Raw genomic sequence first — 6,706 nt, forward strand, 5'->3', positions numbered from 1 at the left:
GGGGCAAATGTGAGCAATGTGTCAAAAAAATTCCACCGTCTGTGCTGTGCAGAAACCAGATGTTTTTTCTGTTATTATTATTATGATAATTCATTTAAGTAGGAATAAAATAGGGCATGATTGTTTACTGCAGCCTGTTTTCCCCAGACACTCTGGGAAATGAGAAGAAAAATCTCATAGGTTTTACCCTTGTTTAAATGAATAATTTTTTCATTTAACCAGTAGTAAACATTACAGCAAAAATAGTTTTCATACACATTCCACATTAGCTGCAAATGTACATCTTGCATTTTCTTTCTCTAGAAGTCACCGGAGGCTGTTGAGGCGTTTTAGAGAAGGCCACCTTGAATTTCATTGTTGTCTGAAAAGAAACTTTCTCTGGTAACCAACATGTGCTACATCCTAATGTAGCCGGAGACCTCCACATGCTAATATCACCCTCCTTCTGGAATGGGACCTGCACATTACTAAACCTGAGAGTCCAGAGATTGGCTGAGTAAGAGGAATGAACCACCCTCTTAACCTTAGAGGTGGTCCCTCCAGATCAGAATTGATATACCTTGGTGGGGCAGTGGGGCAAAGCTTGCACTGTTCTGTAGATTAATACATGGCATTTGTCTTTATGGCTGTCAATCCAGTACCTTTCATGAGCTCTGCTTTCAAACAGGTACAGAAACATATGTAATAATGAGCATTACAAAAACATCTTCCCTCTCTGGCTCCTCCTGACTGGGAACTCTCTTCCCTTCTGGGGTCTGAGTATTCCCCTGTAGGATCCAAATAACTCCTGTTGACTTCAGAGGGAGGAGCTACTCATATTGGGTAGAAAATAGGGGGTCTCTCTGGATCTGAGCTTGATAAACTTAGTCCAAAAAGAAAATCTCTAGTTTCCAAGTTGTGCACAGCATTCAGTTGCAAAGCCCCATGCTAGCAAGGGGTTGTTGAAGTGCTGCCCAGACCTAGAGAGAGTTAAATAAGCTCTGTAGCAAAATTTAAATCCTACATCGGAAGTAGAGGAGGTTAATTGAACATGCACATTACCAGGAGTCTCTCTGATGGTTAGGGTTAATTTATCACACTGAATCCAATCACTTTATAAAAAGCCAGTGTGGGTTTCATTTACTTTGATGAGGTTTATTGCAAGATTCCAGAAAATCAATTTTGCTGTGAGCTATATTAAACCCAAGGGAATGTAAACACTGTATGTACTACACATATTGTTATTACTCACTGGATCACTGGGGAAATTATATGTTTACCAGAAGAAGGGTTATGGTTACGTTCATTGTCTTGGGCAACTCCCAGCCTGCAAATCGCAATGAAATAAAACAAAATGGTAGGGTTCAGATTAATGTAGCCTGAGGTATAGAAACACACAGCAATAGTGACTTGGTTTTCAAAAGGACTTTAAATAGCTGCTATGTTGTATTCTACCCCTACATGTTCTTTTCAAATAAATAGTAAACACCCGTGATACATATGCTACTGGTAGTTGTCCAGACTAAGGTACTTCCTGCTCCCAGAGCTTCTTGAGATTCTTCAAAGGTAGCAGCGATAGGCTATGATTTAAATGGTTTAGTTTGATCGGCTGGCTTAGTGAATCTGGAGAGAATTTGCAGCTTTCCAAGTCAGAGTCGTTTCCATTGTACCCTGGACATACGCACACTCACTTTGTGAATTTTACATTAATTAGAAAATAATAAGAATATAGTTTTTGCCTATTATTTTTATGTGTGCTGTGACCAGGGGTCAGAAACGAATTTGGGGCTGTGCAGAGCAGTCGGCTTCTTACTTTGCAGTGACTTAGAAATCAAACTTGTGTATAATCAAGGTCATAAAATCTTTTAATAGTGGTAAATTTTCCTTCCCATCAGGCTTTTTTTTTTTTTTAACAAGGGGTAATTTTAGGTGATGTAATAAAGGGAGAGGTGGCCTAGTGGATTATTACATAGTTAGTTTTCCCAGAAATCTGGGGTTTAAAGGCAATAAACATTACAAACTGATTTTCTGTAAGACTGGTTGTAAAATTTCAGGATTTTTTTTTTTTTTTTAAATCAGTTCCATGTACACTGGTATCTCATGACAACGATCATCACATTTTTTCCAAGCCAGCAGCCCGATAATGAGCAATCCCCATTGGCTTCAGTACTTAACTTGCTTTGAGAGAGTTGGGCCCCAGTTGTAAATCAATGTGAGCTTTATATGTACTGTATGGACTAAGGGTGAAATTTTCAGAAGTGTCAAAGATAGGTGCCCACCTTACATCGACTTTCAGTGGAAGTTCGGCATCTAAGTCCCCAGCAGCTTTTGAGGATACCTCCCTATATCTTGTAATCATTGCTCATGTTTATACCTTTACATAGATATAATATTTCATAATGTTTTAATCCTGAAGTACTCACTCAGGTAAAACTCCCAATGGAACTTATGTTGAAAAAAGCCTATAGGATTTAGCTTATGCACTGTATATAAACATGACTTTGATTTACAGCTGGTTTGTAAAAATGAGATAAAGATTGTTCTGGAATACCAACATTCACAAATGATCTTTTAAAACACTTGAAATTTTGATATGCTGCCAATTTTATGGGAAATACCTTTCTTTCTGTGCATGTGCTTCAAGGGGACTGCTCACGTGAGCAAGAGGAGCAGAGCATTCTTTTGTTTATTAAAAGAATGTATATTTATATCATAAATGCTCTTCCTTAAAATATACTTCCAATATACTGTAAAGTATATAAACAGTGAAGTGTTAAATAATCAGCTGACTGAAAATCATAAACACAACACACGCATTCAAACAAACAAACAAATCATAGCAATAACAATAAATGTTTTCTGCTTCACCGTTCTGCTGTTTGTTGCATCTCATTTCCCCACCCTTTGTACGTTGTCTTTTTAGATTGTGAGCTCTTGAAGTGAGGGATCTTGCCTTCGTAGCTTTTTTGTATGCTGTTGTAATTAAGCAAATAAATAATGATAAAAACATATAAACAATTAAGGCTGTTTATAAATGCAAGTGAATACTTTTTCTTAATTAGCATTGTTCCTTTTGATCCAAGCCATCAATATTTCATGGAGAGTGGATTTCAAATAAAAGATCTTGGATTTGTCCAGTCTCTATAATGGACAAACCAAGGTGATTTGGGGTTTGAATTAACCCATTGGTCAGACTTTGTTTTTGCAGGATGGCATGTTTAGATCTGTGTTCCATTTCAGCTGAACTACCAGAGTTCAAGGTGGTGGTTTTCAGATGAAAAATTACTGGTAGGATTGACTGCAGTGAGATCTGAGTTAGGCCAAAACTGACTGCTGGTAAAAATCTCACTGTACAATTTTGACTTCTGTTTAATTAAAATTGCGTGTTTTCCTCATACACGTAACATTTTAGCAAGTACATGATAGCCTTCAAATGCAGGCAAATGCTGTAGAAGATGCTTTTGGAGTCTGTGGCTTGACTTCGCAGAACTCCACTGTATTTTTGAGATCACATCACGTTGCTGGGGAAAATCAATATCATTAGTGAACAAACAAGAATATAAGAAGCCAAGTATCATCAAACACAATAGGTGGTGAAGTAAAGATGGTATTAGGAAAGTAGTGAGCATGATATCGGTACTGTATACATGCATACATTTATAGTGTGCACATGCCTTGAGTCTTACATGTGTTTATACTGCACTTATAGTTTACCAATAAAAGAATTAGTTTGAGAAAATACTTAATTCTTTTCTTCACTCTTTTCTAAGAATTTATGCACCAAATAATTAAATTATGCCTCAGCAGCTAAACAAATTATGCAAAATTATACACCATGAATATTTTATATTTCAGAACCCCAAAGCAAGGACTTTCGACAGTTTTATGTCAGCAGCAACCTGCGTCATAACCAGATGAATTCAGCAACAGATAAGTTCCTCTTCTGCCTGAAACTTTACCCAGGTTTTTATTTTTTAGCTTGCATTTCTCTATCATATTAATAAGTATTTCTCAAGGGTTTTATTGTACGTAAGAAAATGGAAGTTACTGCAGTCGGTCTTCTTTCTAGTCCTGCAGAAGACAGGGAAGTTATTCCCTGTACAATTCTGAATTGATTTAAAATTCACAGACTCATATAAAGGAAAGTGATGTGCTAGAAGCAGGAGTAAGTTAAAAAAATATAAACCATTTACATAGATACCTCAGTTGCTGCCAGGTTCACTATTTCTGATGTGTCTCTCTTTATTGTAAGTCTATTTCTGTATGCCAAATTATCTCCTTAAAAACATGTTTCCCTTTTCCCCCTATAAATAAGCAAATGTGTAGCCACATAGGGATAAAGTAGAGGAATATAGTTATGCTCTGTTGGCAGATGAGAATAGTTTACAGAGAATACTTGAGATTTTCCTCATTTAACTTGATTTAATTAATGATCTCGTCCTGATTCCATCTTGTAAGAAAGAGCTGACATACCGACATTGCATGCATCTGCCCCTGAAGAGGTTGGCAAAACAGAAATTTTGTAATGACAAGTTAACAGGGATTCTTTGGCAACCCTTGCTGGTTCCCAGGATGCGGAATCATCTGAGTTAATGCCATAACTTTGACTTCAAATGTCAATGACTAGGGGTGGTTATGTGTATATTTTACTATACTCGTTAATACCTAATGTGTTCCAATAACTGCATATTATATGCCAGCAAATGCAGTACTATGATAGTAATTTTAAAGTAAAGTACACTGTTCACTAGAGATTTAATATTAACAGCTTTCTAAGGACATGACCCACTGAAAATCCTCAATAACCCATCAGTGTATCATAACCTGTTTTTGAAAACAATGTTGTATATAGTGCTCCTCGATGTGCTATCCCTTAATCTCATCTACTCCGTGGATCTTTGATGGTGCCAATAAATACATGGTCTAACTGATCTTTTGTAATAATAAACTATTAATTGCCAAAGATATAGCAAGCAATTTCAAACTTGTGCACATGCCAGCTAGTCCACTAGCTGATGTGTTTATCTATCTACCTGACTTTTCTGTAGTGTCCATTGCCATAATATCTAAGTACTAATCCATTCCCCCTCTTTCTTATCTGACGTATCCCATAATTAAAACTAGAAGCACTGTTACACACAGTACGGTTCCTGGTACAGGAGCCTGTTCAAAGCTCTTGCGCATATACTTAACTTTGGCTATATGTTTAAGTGCTTTGATAAATTGGGGCCATAGTGAGCATGTTAGATTGAACTATACAGTAGAACTAATAAAAGACCAGATATGTGTTGTTGTGCACATAGCTTACATCTATCTATGCTGGTCTTCATTGTAACCATACAGTCCTGATAGTGAATTAAGTTGAAATTTCCAGTATTCTTAAAGATTTTGTCCTTGATCATACACTCCTTAATTAGACATAGTTGCCTTTGAATGCAATGGGAGTTTTTCTTGCATGAGGAGTACAAGAGCAGTATCTTATTGTGGCAAACATGAGCATCATCACCGAAAAATTTTAACTTATTGGTTGTTATTAGATAATTCTTCACATAAAGTATTACTTATTATATTTATGTCTGGTTATGCCTGACAGAAATCATAAGCAGGACAATTTATAATCCGGCATGTTTATAGAAAGGAAGAGCGGCATATTTTGTTCTGATTTTATAAAATTGATCCATTTTAGTGAAAAAAAACCTGTAGTTTAGTAGTTTTTCCTAAAAAAAATAGTATGACTATCCATTCTTCTTTGTGTTTTTAGCAATATGATGGGTTAGACTTTGCTTCTCCGTGTTTCTGGGGAATGCTTAATGTGGGATTCATATATGTTTTATTTATTACTTTGATAGTTCAGAGGAACATGTGCTGGTAACATCCATAAAACATAGATGTTTACATAAAATTATGAATTATTATGAATATCGATGGACAGACCAGAGAGACTGATTTTTTTTTAAAAAGGAATTTGTTTTCTGTCCTTCACAGAAGATATTTTTTTATTTAAAAAACAGTATATTAATACCTCAACTCTTGTTAAATTGACTAACTTTTTTTCCTATTTGTAATCTAGTTTACACTGAAATATGGAATGAAAGTTTGAAGTGATCTATGTGATCCAATAGCCAGGATTGGAGACACAGAACCTTTTAAAATAGGAAATCAGACATACCTACAGAAAGGGATTGCATAAGGAAAGGATTGAAAAACTTTATGCAAAATTAGGGCTTATAAAGTGTTCTGGACTAGACTCCTTAAATTAAAAGAATCCCTTACGAGAATGTTCTTTTGTTAGCAGACTATAATTAGCAAATGCCAGAATAATATGTTTTCATTTTAAATAAATGTTGACTAATGAACATACATATACCATTTTTCTAGAAGTAAACAGCAACTTCCTGTGCCCCTTTTCATTATATAGTTATGCATACAATATTCATTAACACTTTGCAAAAACAATTAATGAAATTTCACAGAAAAAAATACAGAACAATATTCAGCTTCGTTCTGGGGTGTTTTGCAGCCCCATAAAATTCTCTTTAAGAAATGTTAGTGAAATTATGTTTAATAAATTGCAGCATACCACATTTTGAATTTGCATGTTTTGATGAAGGAAAAAATATTGAATTTGAATCTCAGGATTTCATAAACTGAAGTTTTCGCTCACTTCCCTCAGAAATGGTACAACTTATTCTGAACAACAATCATTGGAAATGAAGGAAACTATGTG

The sequence above is a fragment of the Trachemys scripta genome, chromosome 5 (genome assembly GCF_013100865.1).
Source record: "Trachemys scripta elegans isolate TJP31775 chromosome 5, CAS_Tse_1.0, whole genome shotgun sequence".
In the NCBI taxonomy this organism is placed as follows: Eukaryota; Metazoa; Chordata; order Testudines; family Emydidae; genus Trachemys; species Trachemys scripta.